Source organism: Patagioenas fasciata, chromosome 7 (assembly GCF_037038585.1).
Source record: "Patagioenas fasciata isolate bPatFas1 chromosome 7, bPatFas1.hap1, whole genome shotgun sequence".
Classification (NCBI taxonomy): domain Eukaryota; kingdom Metazoa; phylum Chordata; class Aves; order Columbiformes; family Columbidae; genus Patagioenas; species Patagioenas fasciata.
In genome coordinates, this window is record NC_092526.1 from 29,846,238 (window position 1) to 29,863,222 (window position 16,985).

Below are 16,985 nucleotides of genomic sequence, written 5' to 3' on the forward strand. Positions count from 1 at the left end.
CCCAGGAAAGTCGGAGGAAATCCACATTATTGAAGGAGGAAGTGGCTCCTTATTCTTGCTACAATACATAAAGGCTGCATGTTAATTTTGACAGAGTTTGGTTTAGGTGATTTTATAAAAGGCCACTTTGCCACATGCTGCTGCTCTGTACTGTGGTAGTAAACCCATAGCAGCAATCAGAGCTTTCCAGTCATGTCAACATTGCCCCAGAAAAGTCTGACTATGCCGTCTTTGTAAGGAATAGAATTCAGGCAAATTACCAGACCTCGAAACAGCCTTGAAGATCTCCTAGCAAGTTTTGGATAACACTCTATGAGAGGTTTGCTTGATTGGGGTCTAGATGAAATATTATTTAAGACAACTTTAGGACATCAACATTGCTAATGTGTATAGATGTAAAAACCTACTGAAACTTCCAAAAGTTCCACAAAAAACAAAACAAAACAACCACATTATTTCGGTGTAAGGAACCAGTTTTCAAGCAATGTAAATAAGCACAATTCCACTAATTGCAGCCTAGTGCTGGGGATCCACATTCTAGCTTCTGTGGTGCACAAGCAAGGTCAGCTACAGCAGGTTGCCCAGGACCATGTCTGGATGTCTTTTGAGTCACTCCACCCATAGAAACTCCACGACCCCTCTGGACAATCTGTTCCACTGTTGGACCACACATTAAAAAAAACACCAAAAACAGGGTAGAGAGAGATAAAGTGTTCTCTTGTGTTCTGATTTAATTTCCTATATTTTAAATTTGTCCCCGTTGTCCTGTAAGGAACCTGGTTCTGTCCTCTTTGCAGGTTGTTAGCAGTAACTTCACCGAGAAAGACAGCTGAAAAGGAAGTGATTTAGGCAAGCTAGTTCTGCTGTTCTGTTTTGCCTGGCAATTCCTCCAAGGTCCAAAGCAGCATCTGCTTCAGTAGAGACCCACTGAGTCCCACTGCTGTAGTCCCCACCAAAGACAGAGGTTTGAAATACCTTCATCTTAAAGATGCTCTTCTATACTTCAATAATTTAAAAGCTATAAAACTTGGTTTCCTGAACCACATTCCAAGCATGAGCTGTCTTTAGATTTCATGTTGACTCTTTTGGTGTTTGTCAGTTTAAAAAAACCTTAGAAAGTTTGTAGGTCTGCCTGACTTCTTTAGATAAGGGAAATGGTCATCTAAATCTCTGACCACTTGGGCTGCCACAGAGATTCCCTATCGTCTATCTCCAGCAATAATAAAATGTTAAATTACCTTTAAAAGTCTTTCTTAGTTCTGGTTCCTGATGGTTACTGTTAAAACAGATGCAATAGTTGGTGTCTTAATTTAAATTTAAAAAAAGGAAGAAACCACCTTATAGTTGCTCTACATGTTACATACTAAATGCTGTAGAGGGAGAGGTGAGGAGATACATTTCAAGCTCAGCTGCCTCTTGCAGCAGAAGAGGACTCATTATTTAAAAGCTTTTTCTTGATGAAAAGCTGGAGCCCTGCCCTCATTAAGTGCTGTCATTTGGCATAACTCTCTTGCGCTGCCCACTTGTGCGCCATAAGGCTGGGATAAGGAGTACTTTGCTAAATGATTAAGAGGCAGACTCTTAGAAATGTTTTACAACTTTCTGTAAGAACTGAGTGAGGCTGTAGGTTGTTCTTGGACTTGAGACAACAAAGGCCACAGTTCCAGCCCGAACAAGAGCCTGGTGCTCTCATCTTGGAGCTCTTCAGAATTTTAAGCCATTATGGTCTCTGACTAACTCTGCAACATAGATTGGCACTGTCTCAAAGGAAGGTATTTCCCTGTGTCTGGAAAAAAGCGGTTGCAGTCAATGGCCTTTTAAAGCGTACTGCAAGAAAACTATACAACAGCTAGAGGCACCATGTGTAGGTTGTTTAATTTCTTCAGCACTATTATCCTTTTAAGAGGTGTGTGCAAGTACTATAATTCTCCTTTCAGAAATCCAGTAGAGGACTAAATGCTTGAGTAGTTCAGGCCAATGATGTCTATGGGATCTGTACTGTTCTTTGTTGTATATTTAATGTAATGGTTTTGTTCTGTAAACAGAAGATCAAGGTCAGATTTCTCTTGCAGGATCTGAGCATGGAGGAAGGTTAAAGGACCCTTTGATTAAAAACTTTAAATATGTGAAGTAACCTATTGGTATCACTATCTGATGCTGGTAGAGTTGTTCACAGTGTGATTGAATAGTAGCATAAATTTATGCAAATTTCATCCTCAAAATATATATTATGCAAATCTATAGAAAACATATGGGCCTTGTTTCACTGGGTGATTATGCAGGTTGTAACATCCACTATGGCTCACACTTCATTTTTGTTGTACCTTTGTGCTTATTGTGAGTCTGTATAGTTCTGATCCAGAAAGGAAAATTGAGAATTTTAAATAACAAACAGAAGAGAAAAAATATTATCATAGGCAGTTTGGAAAATCTCTCGTGTTCCCCAAGAGATGGATGTCCTCCTTTCTTTCAAAGGGGCAATAGAATGTTGTGCCTTAGAGCAATTTAACACTATATCAGACATACTTTGTCCCTAAAATAAGGTGTGGAAGTTACAGCAGTCAAGGTGGTCACCTTGTTTATCACTATGAACAAGCACAGAACACTGGCCAGATGAACCAGGCAGCATTCTCCTTAGATATTTGAAGGTATGTTGCTAGCTGTGGTGGATTTTTCTGTAATACCTCACAAAATGTCTCCCAGAAATAGAAGAATGTGGAATATGACTCTTCTATTCTTTTCCTGCATTGTCCCTATTTTGCCACTTGACAAATAACAGCGGTTTGTGTATAGCTTTTATGTTGCTTCATCTAGGTCTTCATTAACCAGACAAATCTGCAGTAGACATTTGGGTCAGGAATATTTCATACTCGCCAGGTTGTCTAATGTGTCTCTAGACATTTTCTGTTTCAGGACTATCATCTTTTTTTATTCACATCATTGCTCACTTTACAATTATGGTGGTCCTAGCACCAGACCAAGTAGCACAATGATCTTGCTTCTTCTCAGCTTATTTTCTATAATATTTGCATTTAAGACTCAGTGCTGCTAACAGAGAATTGAGTTGGCATTGATCATAACTAAGATCACTCTCTACTGATCTCCACCAAAATGTTCTGAGGATTTTACACTTCAACAAAGCCACTTCAAAAGGCTATTTGTGCTTAAAGTCAGGTTACTGTGTGAAAGAGTTCTTGTCATAGGACTAGACAGTGGAAGTCGGCCAAAATCCTTCCCTACTTTGAAAGCCTCTGTTGGAGATCGTCTGTCTTGACTTGGTGCTGCGGGCACCGTGTGTGTCTTGTTGGTCATTGTATTGCTGTGACTCTTGTCCAGATCAGACAGAAATAAGCAGCAAGCAAGCTCCAAAACACCACAGGAGACCTCGCACCAGGATATGTACAATAGGGAGTATGCATTCTATAATGTGAATGGCCAGCACTTAAAGGAGAAAGTAATATCTGTCTGAGATAAGTGCAGTGTGCTGGTGAGCACAGAGTCATGTGAAAAAATACAAATCTGGAAATTATCAACTTGAGTCAGTCTGTACTTTGAGGCAGGAAGGGCAGCAGGCTTGGGAAATCTGAGTGTTGTGTGCTTTGTGTTCCTTGTGTTATAAGGCCTTCAGTGGAGGGAATAATTTTCTGTGATGGTAGAAGATGATCTGGATGCTTCCTGTGATGAGGTTGTTCTTGGCTACTTGGGCAGGTGGCTATAGTCACTAGAAGGAGTCTTGAAGATCAAGGGGCAGGGCAGTTACAAGACAGGCGCAGTGTTTCTTCTCTTGAGCTTCTGTACTCTGTTTAATCCTTAGGAAAATGTGATGAAATATAGCAGTTCTTTTTAACTAAGAGAATTTCTAACGGAAAAAAAATCCTGCTGCTAACCCAGGTCTTGCAGTAGTGAGGCATCACCAGGAAGGTGCGCAAAATCTGGACAGGCTGCCAGAACAGAGGTAATGCCTGGTGCGGATGCTGCTGCTGGCTGGGCAGCTGCCTCTGTAAGGCAAAGGGAAATCTGTAAGAAATCCGTGGATGGCTGGGATTATGTGTGTTCTTAGCATCAAAACCTGAAGAAAGAGGGCAGGAAATATTTGGGGATATGGAGGGAGGAAAACTCATTTTGCATAGAAACAGCACATTTGAATAGCAACCTAAAACCAATATTGTCAGGCATGGACTATGCACCATGAGGAGTCATGATTTCATTCAGCACTGTATAGTTTGAGGTTTTCTTCAAAAGAAAACAGTAGGCAGCTGTCTCCTGGGTAACTGTTAAGAAGAGAGAAAAATGGTGAAACAAGCGCTAGAAGGAAGCGAATCTGAAGTGTGGATTCTGCCTGTGCACACTAAACTAGACAGAAATAATATACCTCTTAGATGGGCAACCTCATTTAGGGGACAGGGATTACTGTGCTCTTATAGTTGACTTCAAGTGCAGCTTTGATCATAATGAAAGGACTAGGAAAACTGAGAAAAAATAATTCCATTCTCTGTAAGACTTCTGTACATACTCAAGACAAATATTTCAATTTTGATTGATATCTATGGATTCCTTCCCTGCTTTACTTAGGCAAATTTTGTATAAAGCTGCTACAACCCTTTCTCTTCAGCAGTTTAAGTCTAACCCTGCAAACCTGCTAGAAAATTGCTTTCTTTTTCCTTTCAGCTAAACCATAAAATTCCATGTGCATGAAGTAGTTTGTTTTACAGGATCAGAGCCACACTATGCTAGTAACTTTAATCTCACAAACTCATCCGTACTTCCTTGGTCTATCTCCCTTGGATGTTTCCATTCCATAAGCATTACTTATTCACAGTAAGCTTCAGCACAGTTCAGCTGCAGCTGCTCTAGTTTTGAGCCATTATGCAAATAGAAATGTCACTGTACTTCCCTAAATGTTAGCTTTGAATTATGTTTTTTATTAAAAAAAAAAAAAAAAACAACACAAAAAACTGTGCTAATTTTGGGGCTACTTGGCAGTAATATACAGCTTGAAAAAGAGCATTAGTGACTCGAATGTTGTTGCCAGGTTTCTGTGGTTTACTTTTGCCCATACCAAGCATTAAGCAATTAATCTCAAAGTCTTAGGCATGGCAAAACAGAACAGCCTCTCAGATGTGGCTTACTGTCAGTTTGAGAAAAACCTTCATTGGTAATGAGGAATTTGAAAGAAAGAAGAACAGAGTATTTATAAACAATAACTATATGACAAAATGCTTCTGTAAGCATAGATTGAACTTAGCATTTGCAAGATTTTTTTCCTGTTTTCCAAGTGTTCTGAAGCACAGGTAACTGTCTGAGAGGTCAAACTGAAGATCTTATGAGTCATCTATAGTTCGTACACGTATGTTTTTATAACATCTTCCTGAAAGCCACATGATTTTTTCCTTTAAGATACTTTTGTCCATTTAAGAAAGTTTGATTGACATGCCTCAGGTGAAAAGTTGTCTTTGAAACTGGTGCCAGGTATTGTACAGATGAATTAAATTGCCCACAGCAGATGCTGAGTGAACAGTGGGTATCCAGCATATGGGTATTCACATTTAATCAGAGTGACTTTGCCTTCATTTGGGATGCACTTAGGCTTCCTCCCTTTCTTTTGGTATGAAATCCCCAGAACCCTGCTAAGACTTTGCTGAAGATCGAATTGTGAATCCTGCAAATCTTCATGAGCAAAATTGCATCAGCTTCAAGTGGGTTTTTCTAATGGGAGAAGATGACCAAGCACACATAGAAGTCCCCAGATAGCCTGGCCAATGACAAATGCAAAACAACAAGGCAACAGCTCTGGAAAAGCACTTCTCTCTGCTCGATGTCATTCTTAGTTGAGACCCAGGATGAACTGTGTGTGTCTAGGTGAAAAAGTATAAAGCTAAGGATATTTAAACCACCAAATTACTTGAAGAAAACGAAGATTTTTATGGTACAGGTTGCTTAAAAAATACAGCTGTGTGCTTCTCCTTCCCATCATTTCATGAGGGACTGGAAGGGTTGCCTGCATTTGGGTTGGGTTTTTCTTCTGAGAAATATGCGGGAGTTAAGGAAAAATGTTTGAACAATACACTGTTGTTACTGGAAAGTTTCTTAATAATGAACATTCAAAGGAAGCTTAGGATAGTGTTAGCAGAAGCGTAAAAGTAAGCCACGTAAAAATGGCTTTTGCAGAGAAGGTGGCAAATGTTTTTGGATTTCCCTTCATGAAACATGCTTTCAATTCCTTGTATAGGGAAATCAAATACTTCCAGTATTCCTAACAGGTGTGCCTAAGGAACATAATCTCTGCTACAGCTTTTGCAAGCTTTGTTAGAATGCAAAATTAATGACTTAAAATAATGAAGATTTGTAGGATTATATTATCTCATTTTCCTCTGACAGCTTTGGAGATGTTGGCAACTTTTAACCAAATTTGACAGAAGAGTTTCAAAAGACAGTGAAAGTCACTAAAGTCTTATGAGAGCTGTTGTATGAGCAGGGATGAGAACTCCTGTAGCTAGTGCTAGAGAAGTTGCCCACAGATAAGTTACATGCTGTCCATGCTGATCCTTGTAAGATGTGAGACAAGCTGCAGGGGTCTTCTCCTATTAACCATGGTGTGGCACAAGAAACATGGGGAAGTAGAGTAGGAGAAGCTAAGGGTGTGGGTCTGAGTGTAAGAGTGTGGCTTGTATTCTTCTGACAGAATTGTTCTGTGCTGCTAATGAAGTAATTTTAAACCAGGTTTTTGTAACAGCTCACTAATGTAACATGCCAACACTCTCAATGCCCCAATTAATATTTTGGAAGATTCAGGACTGTCACTAAGGGGAATTCTGAGATGGGAGATAAGCCTTCTCTCCAAAAAGTGAGGAACATACTTGCTCTGCTGGGGGAAAAAGCTGTTCTATCCCCCAAGCTGTTCTGCTACTATTTAACAAAGCAGAAATCTCGCTTTCCTCCTTCTGTGTGAAGCAATAGACCCTGTCTGCACCGCTATTTTCCTACCTAATACGCATAACAAAGTTCAGCTATGCCTGATCCCCAAAGCCCCTTCACCTGTCTTCATGTTACATACTGTCATCTTCCCATTCATTTTAAGTAGTTGGTCTCTGTAGTTACCTCTTCTGTTTATCCCCTTGGGGATCCTATCTGTCATACACCTGTAGACCCATTTCCTATTCTTCAGAGCCCTTGGAGTCCTTTATGCCTTTCCACGTACCTGTTTACAAGCTACTTTTGAGGGCTTAGTTGCCACTATAAGACTGAAGACTGAATCCAAATTTAACTAAATATAGCTGTTCCACAGGGAAGCACCTTTACTGATAAGACCATCAAATTACAGGAAAAAATAGAAATGCAGAACATAAGTCCTGTACAGCCAAGAGCAATTAATAGTATTCAAACAATTGCTAAACCAGCTGGGTAACAAAACAAGGTCCAATATAGCCAGGAAAAACAACAATGCAGCAAACTACTTTAAGTTAAAGTAGTGCTGTTCAGGCAGCTTTGTCTTGCCTCCTACCCAGGTAACTGAGATGTAGCCTGGGCTTTTGCCTGCTGCCCAAAAGGCATGATCATGGTGGGGAGTCCCTCCAGGAAGAAGGCCAGCAGCATGGATGCTGTTCTAGAAAACCTACGACGACGGTGGGTATCTGCTACAGGTGGAATAGGGAAGATAGCTGCTTCAGGACTGGGCAGAAACTCAGGCACTTCCCAAAAGACAAGGCTGGTCCTTTCTCTTAACTCCAGTTCTCTGTATACCCTCATGATGAGACACCATAGAGTCACAGGCTGGAAGGAGGGATTGAGGTAGTCAATAAATGGCAGCTTCCATGTGAGGAATCTGGCTGTAGAGTTAAGAAGTATATCAACCCTTGAGACCAGTGCAGTCACAGCAGATTGGCAGTGACCTCTGGAGATCATCACATCATGCATACTGGATCCAGTCAGACATGGCTTTGTCTGTGCAGGTCCTTAAAGTCTCCCCGGGCATGGAGATTCTGCAGTCTCTTTGGATAACTTGTTCTAGTGGTGCACAACTAGCCTCCTTGTGAAGTTTTTCCTAACACCCAGTTTTAATCTTCCAGTCTGCAATTTGTGACCATTGCCATTTGTCATATTATCTGCCACTACTGAGAATAGGTTTTTCAAGGTGGCGGGAAAAACCTTACGATTTTCTACGTGGAAGGCAAAGAATGAACTTGTATGTGTACACTGTGGATCGCTAGGAAGTTAGAGCTAAAATGAATAATATGCCACATCAAACTCACCACCAATTGTGCCCACAATGTGCATATGCCTGGGAATCTTACCACTCTCCTCCACCTGAATTCTTGATTTAAAACTGGGATCCTGTGACGAAGTAAACTCCATCAGTTAAGCTCATTTGATGGGGTTTGCCAGAGAGCAGGAGGAGGACAGTAAATGAAAAGCCAGCTTTAATTCCACAGCTGCCATTTCAAAGCAATATGGAAATGATAGCTGAAGTGACAGCCCTACAATGACTTCAATGAGCTGTAGTGGAGAAGCTGTGGAAGGTAAATCATCAGAAAACAGCCTGTAATAGAGATGCTGGGTAAGGACAATAAACTGCAAGATGCTATGAAGTTCACAGTTAAAATACTGGCTTGGGATGTGATAGATGGAATTAGGTAATGTGTGTTTAATTTTAAATGTAGGCACTCATTTGGATATTGCTGGGGCTAGCATAAGATTTAGAAAGTAAAAATCTGTACAAGCAATTGTGCTGTTCTCTCTTTGCTAGCCTGCAGAGCTAGGAGGAAGGCTGGCGTTGGAAGGTGTGTACAGTTTGCATTCATCTTGCCGAGTGTAGAGGTCACTCATATTTTTAAGTCATTAACATTAGGGAAATAAGATTTTACACACACACACAAAAAAAAAAAAAAGAGCAAGGGATCTTGCAGACTCATCTCCTACACAATTTTCTGTGGGACCTAGCTAGTACAGGGGCTAGCTTGTTCACAATCAAATCGCTTAGCTACTCTTGCAGACCTTTCCTTGACTTTCCCTTCATTTGATGCCTCTTCAAAATACTTTCTGGCCTTCTGCCTTAAAACTGATAATCTTTTTCATCCTCTTTCTGAACGTCCACAGAAAGGCAGTCTTTGAAAGTCTAGGAAAAACTGACAGCCTGCTCCTGCTTTCAGTGCCTGCCCTGGTCCAATGTTGTCTTCACTACGAATGTCCACCTTTGCCTCCTTAGTTAGGGATACACTTTCTAGTCTGAAGAACTATGAATAAGCCAAGTCAGTGCCAGGAACTATAAGGAAGCTGGACATATCAGCAAGTGTAAACCTATACCGCTGTTAGATACCGAGATGCTGGGGCAGGGGTGTCCAAATGCCATTTAAAGTATCATAGAATTGTTTAGGTTGGAAAAGACCTTTACAATCAAGTCCAACTGTTAACCTAACATTACCAAGTCCACCTCTAAATCATATCCCTAAGTGCCACTTCTATACATTTTTGCATCGTGTAGCTTTGAAGCCTCCAGTTATGGTTTGTGTTGCTCAAAGAACACAACTTCTTATAGGCTGGATTACAAAAATCTCGAACCATTACTGTTTGGGAATTAAACTCTCCTCTGCAGAACTGAAAACAGGAAGTAACATAGCACACAATGTGCAGCACAAGATGTGCTTACAGTAGAGATCCCCAGTGGGACTGACACCGCTTTAGGCTAGAGGAAAGCTTGATGGATGAAGCCATTTGCCTTTCTCTTGCCAGTCTCCCGTAGGGGCAGGGTGTGTGGGGGGCAACGCTCTGAGCAGTTATAGACAATATCAGATGCAGTGGGGAGGAAAGGAGATGTGGAAGAGATGTTTATTGTAAGAATTGAGTGTAGCTACGTTGCTAATCTCTAGCGGTACACTATCTCTATGTGCTGTATTCAAATATTTATTAATGTTACAACTAAGCCACAGATGTTCAGCTTAAAATTGGTTTAAGGAAATTAGGAGCTGGAGTCAAAAAGCTTTCAATTCACAAGCTTCAGGAATATAAATAATAGATAGTGGAGAATGAAGACAAAATCAGGCCAGTACAAAAGAGATTACAGAAATCTCAGCACACAAGCAACACTCAAGGAATCTCATGCAGAGCAGGAAATTACCTTCAAGCTCTAGGGGCTCGAGTAAAGTTTTGGACTTGGTAAAAGTATTTGACCTCCTTGACCTACAGGTGGTCTGAGCTTTGCTACTACTTCAGCTAGTGGTGGTCCAGTGGCATGAAGCCTGCAGAAGATGTAGTAATGTAGTTATGGTTCAGAGAGAAAACAGACTTCTGGAACAGATAATTAAATTCTTAATGGGTGGCAGTTGATCAAGTAAAGGACAGAGAGCAAAGCACAGGACAAGTACAGGAGAGAACAGATTTACAAGTGTCCTGATAAAGGGAAAGGTAGCACTCTGGGTTGACATTAGAGGATCTAAATGAGTAAACATGCCAGTGAAAGAAATCTTATTAGTGCCCCACTGGAGCAGCAAAAGCTTTAAACAGAGCCTGAAACAACTACAAGAAATGGAACAGTTGGAATGGAAGGGTCGGCATATGTGAAATCTCGAATTGTTGCCTCATTTTCCACCCTCCCTGGTCAAATTGCTTTTCTTCTGCTTTTGTTTGCCCTCTCTTCCTTTCCAGTGAAATTCCTCTGTGGTCACAAATGATTAGTCAGGTTTCTTTAGTATCAGTTGTCTCATTATCTGATCTTGTAATCTCACAGCTGAGAAACATTGACATGGTGTGATCTCAAACATGTTTGGTTTTTTGTTTTCGTTTGTTTTCTTTTTGGTTTGGTTGTGTTGTTGTTGTTTTGTTTGTTTGTTTTTTTTAAAAAGGTGTATGCAGGCTATCCTGTCTCACATTAGTTCTGTTTGGTCCAAACCAAAATATTCAGTGCTAGATAGTGGCCTGATCTCAACACTAGTGCATTCAATTCACTTTTGATTCAGTCTCAATGTAACTGACAGTAAAGTCAGCTCCTCTCCATTGATGCATTTTTATATCATTAGCATCAAGACAAGCTAGCTGAGATCAGACCCCTGTTTTTCTGAGTACTATGCCCTTCATAAAGGAAGACTGTAAATCCTTAACGACAATCAAGCCTTAAATAACAGTCTGGGGAGTAGGCTTCTAGTTGAAAATCTGAAATAAGTGAAAGCAGATCTTTGTTCACAGACTGGATGAATTGTGTTTTCAACATACAATAAAATTACAATATTTTACAAATAGCTGCCTGCCAAATGAATCACAGCAGTGGTCTACATGGACACTCTTATCTGTCTTTGTAGTGAGGTAATGCAGTTTAAGCAGAGATTGCATGAAAAAAAAATATTGTGTCTTGGGAAGCAATCCACTTTGATGTAGAAGCATGGATCATGGAAGCTGAACAGAAAACAAATCATTTTATTGCTTTTTCAATATAAAACTCAAAAGAGAGCAGATCCTTAGAGCACCAGGGAAATAAATTCTGGTGGTCTTTTGACTAAAACACAAGACAAATATTGCAGGAGCACCCCCAAGAGTGAGTTCTGAAGCTTCCAGGGATATGGTATTAATTTTAGGATCAGAAGATGTGTACAGTGAAAACTGAAAGTCACCTTTTAATCTGAAAACTCTCAACTAGATGAAGTTCATTTCCATGCTTCTCTTTCTAGTGAACAAGGAACATACTGTTCTACAGCCTGTGTGACAAATTTGGGGCCTTTAAAGGAACACAGTGCACAAGGGACTGGGTAGTAAAAATCCAGTGCGCTTAGTTGGGGAACAGATGGGTAAAACCTTGACTCCATAGCCTTTGAAGACTTCAGTGTATGCTTATTTAATGTACATAAATCATCCTTTTTCTTCGCTGGGGTACCTCATATGTAAAGCTAAGTAAGTCTGTGTGTGCAAGTAAAATGCCTTCTGCTGATCCTGTGGGGCCCGTCTCTTTTGCGGAGCAGAACTCCTTGCAAGCATTTAATCCTCTGTGTGTTCATGCGTGATGTGAGAAAGTTGTGTCCCTGTGAGCATTCCAAAGCATTAACCCATTTCTGAGAAGGCTTCCTTGCTGACCTACTGCTAAACACTCAGAAATGTGGAGAAATGAGCTGCAGGTTAAAAATTTGATAAATGGCAATTTTCACAGTTAAGTTGCAATAAATATTGTGGGTCTTCAGTAACAGCAGACTGATCTTACTCCGGTGTGAAGCCTAACTCTAGTGTGCTTTATCAGCATCATGAGCTATTATCAGCAGCAATTCTTGCTAGAGTTGCACTTAAAAAGTGAATAAATTTTACTAATCAGCCTTTACTTGAAGTATAAACATATGATTTAACAGATTGCTGGAGATTATATATTAAAATGAAACTGAATTGTGTTACTTCTTTAGAACATTAACTGAGGTTAACAAATGCCTTCTGAAGAAAAATAAATTCCCCAGAATTCCACTGTCAGCAGGTTAAAAAGTGTTAATTGCTAATCATATGTGACTAGCATGCAAACAACCAACCTCAGTTGGAACAGACCTAGAAGATGGGTTCTTGGTTGTGTTGGCAGGTATCTAACATTGTTTTTAAACTGTATTCTGAGCCCATCTTCCTGGTGTTGCCATGTAATTCTAAAAGTAAGGGATATTATTATATCAGACTTATAGAGTATTTGTCATCCTCTAGATGCTGAAGAATTTTAGCAAGTGATGTGTTAGTTTATCACTTTGAGATGAATGAAGCATGAACTTGGAAAGAAAGAAATTTGAAAGTACCTTCTAGGTTTTTGGTTTCAAATGACTTAAAGCAAGGAAACAACAAAAGGTATTACATCTTGTCTTGTCATTTAGCCATGTCTAGTGCCAATAGCCTCTACCATTTCTCCAGCATTTCTGTCCATGTTCCCAGCTGTGCTAATCACTAATTAGGCCAAACATCCTGGTTGTATTTACAACCTCTTTAGGAATAATTCAACTCTTAATAAAGATATTTAATCATATATTCATTCTTAAAACCAGTCTCTCTGCTGGAGATGGCATTGGTAACCAGACTTTCCTTTTCCGTTCGCCATTTTTATCTATTATATATCAATAGTTTTTATTTGCTTTTTGAGTACTGAAACTATATGGATATGGGTTGAAAAGCAGTCATTTTGAATATCAGGCAGAAAAATGTAATTAAAAGAACCAAATTTGCAAACTTACATGGTGCTGGATTGAAGGGGTTGTTTGGGGTTTGTGTGCTGCTTGTTGTTTTAAGTATTAAAATGCCCCATAATGTTTGGCCTGACTTTCTATTTTACAGGTAATGTTTTACTGAGAAAACTTAAACCCAATAGCTTACAAAAGTATAATGTCCAACTGTGTTTAGAATTGCTTGTATCTGTACAACAGAGTGGGAAACTCAAAGGGGATATTTTTTAAAATTAACTACCTGAGCCATGTGATCTAGCAAAGCTTCCAAAGAACGAAAAGTATGTTTAATCTGGTAATGGCTTTTTTGATCTCTTACTACGAAAGCAACATAATTGGTGTTGATTGCTCAAGAGTTTTTCTCTCAAATCCACTTAACTTCATATTCAATAACCTGGAAAAATTCTTCCTGATACTTCTAAAGCAAATATTTAAGGCTGAGATTTGTCAGAGTCCAGTGAAGCCCAGGTGCCCAGTGCCCACTGAATTCTGATGGAAACACAATAGACTTTCACAAGAGGCTCAGGTTTTTTTTTATTAGTGCTGCTGGGTTGCTCTGATTTTCATTTATGGCCTGTAATTAACTGTCTATTTTCAGTACTTTTATATGAACCTACAATTAGCTTGGGTTCTTTTAGCATCATAATTCAAAAGTGTCCCATCCTTTGCTCTCCTACTAGTTTCTCCCAAATAATTTCATTTAATAATTATATACTGTGTAAAGCTGGCAATATAGCCACTCATGGTTTCTTCTAGATTCTTCACTGAAAATAGATTTATTCTTTGTAGCTTTGGGGTTGTGGTTCAGAGGTTTTGAGGTTTTTTGGGGGTTTTGTTTGTGTGTTTTGGGAGAGGGTTTGTTGTTTGTTTGTTTTTATGATCCTCCTAATCTGTTGTTGTTAAATCCAGATCATTCTGGCACATGTGACAGCTGCTAGCTGTTTGAATGTTAGTGAAGCTATTTCTGTGTTCTTGTTTTATTATACTTCCCTTCAGTTCAGCATCACTAAAAGCCTGCAGTTTTCCCACTTATGATCAAAAGAATGTGAAAACTTTTAAACTCTTTCATGCTATAGGTCCTGCTCAGGTCTGAAAGATTATATTCTTCCATCATAATAGTAGGGATTTTTTTTTATGAAAGGGCGGTATTCTGCACCACATCAACCCTCTCTCACACAGAGTTTACATTTCATATGCCAGTGAAGGCCAACTTGAATCTGAAACATGATTTGTTGTCAAATAATAATAAAAAAGACTCTAAGTTCCTATTCTTCCCCATCCACACTAGCATACAGCCCTATTTTAGTTCCTTGTACACCCTCCTTACATGCAGCTGTTAAAATTCTCATCATGAAGATTTTACTGTCTTCATTCTGGAGAGATAGTGCTTAAAGCCCAGCTCTCTGTAGAAATATTGGGAATGCCACAGGTTTTTCTTCATAAAAATAATACAGCAAGAGATCTCTTAGAATAGGACATTCCTGGTGGAAATAAGGTGATAGGGCAACCATTTTTTTCACATAGCTCTTTGCAAATTGTAACAACTACAGCTAGACTGCAGGAACCAACATTAGGATGTGGCCCCAGACATTTGGCTTCTCTTGTACAACAGATCTTCCAGTGTCTCAGAAAATGTAGCAAGGAGTGATGGAAGCAATAGCTTTCTTACCTTTTTGACTGCATGAGATAAGCTTGCATTTCATGCCTTTCCTGCACACAGTGACCTCATCTGCAAAATGATGAGGAGAGAAGAAGAGGGAGAGGATGTGAATTGTCTTTGTTACCACATGTCCTTCATCAGTACTGCCTTACTGTGCTGTAACCTTGGTCCTCCCTCATGTCTGTTCTCCATTAATATGACCATTTGTAATAAGGCTGAATAATCATTGATGTCAACAGTGAACATACTACCTCTGTATCTTCAGATCTGTAGCTTGATCCACCTCACAGGTGACTTCCCACAAGGCAAATGGTGCCCAGTTCTATGCAGAGCACTTGTCTTCAAGCCATCATTTGGGGCAACTGTTTTGAAAGGTAAAGCTTTCTGTATTGAAAAAAATTAAATGTATGTTTGTATATGGCTGTCACTTGCTTGTTTGCTGTCTTGCAAACACATACGTATGCTATATTACATCAGTTTTTATGTTTAAACATATTACATAAGATTCTCAGTTAACGATGGTCATGAGCTGCAGAGCTCTGATCCATAGCTAAGATTAACACACCTCATAGCTGAAGAGTTGCTTAGATTCTGTTTGGGTCCATGTCAAATAAGTCTCAAATGCTAATAGCAATTTTCTCCCTTTTTTCTGCTGCCACTCCCCCAAAGCATTTACAATACTTGCTTACCTTGGGGCTTGGGAGGGAAGCAATCTTTCCAGCCAAACTCCTGTGTTAGCCTTTAATCAGTTGTCGGGAGGAGGCAAAGTTAAAACTTCTACTTTTTTCTTAGATTGACTTCCTGGCTTTCCTTCATTTTGTTTCTTGCTTATAATCCCAAACCTGTGCTTTTGGATCAACTGAGCACCAAAGGTACATGGAGGCTTTGGAGGCCTATGCAGCAAAAACTGTTTATGTTTTCAACTTAGGAGCTAAAGAGAACAGCAAAGGCTAATCAGGAGCCCAGCTGTTGGACTAGGCTGCTTTTATCAAGATGCTTCTAGACTATTTGTAGTGGAGAAAGTCCAAAATACTGATCAATAGATGTAAAAGTTTGATGGACTCTTTTTATTTTTTTTTAAGCTTTTTCCAAAACTGCCTTTTTCCCAAAAGCACAGGATAACTTCGAAAACTGCAGATGTGCTCCCTTCAAACTTGCTAGAGCTCCATCCAGTCTGCAGCAGACCTGTTTCTATCTTCTCTTTTGGACATAGTAGAAAGAGAGCCTACAAAAGTAGCACCTCGATAGAATTGTCAGCAAAAATTCTTGTGCTCTGACAGGACTCTTCCACTACCTCTGAAAATGCCTCTGTGTGAGCATGACACTGTTTTAGCTCCAGTTGTCTCTTAGTAGCATGACAGGCATGACCTTCCTATTGATAGGCATTCAGGCTTAATAAAAGAAAGAACATATTCCATAAAATAAAGATGGCAGTTATAAACTTGGAGGGGAAAGGGTATGTTTCGAAGGGAAGAAAATGTTTTCTCCCCTGGGTGATATTTTCAGTTTTACCAGAAATCACCTCTCACTTCCTAATCATTAAGCAGCGTATCCACACCTTAAATTCACTGCCTGCACCATCATCTCTGTCCCCTACACCCAGTCACAACCAAGCGCAATGAGTATCAGTACGAATTCCAGCCCTACAGAGCCATGTTTGCCCAGCTATGCTGCTTTCAGTTCTGATTCTGGCCGCAGGATCTTTGCACTGCGTTCTAATATGTAATGTATACAAGTCCTCATCTTAAACAGGAAACTTTTCCTAATTTAGGATCATTGATTGCTTTGTCTTAAATCTCTTTCATAGACTGGCTCCTTTTCCTAACTCAGAGGTTGGAAATGTTGTCCTGCAGGGAAGGACAAGAGAGGGTAACATACAATGCTATTAAATCTAGTGGCCCTTGTAAACTTAGGAATATAAGCAGTTTGCAGTGACTGCTTTTCTAAGTCAGCTGATTAAAGAGCCTGCAAACAGATATGTAATGCTTAAACTCTGTGCCTGTGTGTGTATATATATATATGGGTGTTGATTTTATGGTTGGAAGAGAGCCTAGAAAATTCTTAACTACATTGGCCTCAGGCCCAGTGTAACCATATGATGATCCGTTAGCATGAAACTGTGTGTCTCCAATGGCTTAATTCTTCTGTGAATGACTAACACTTCA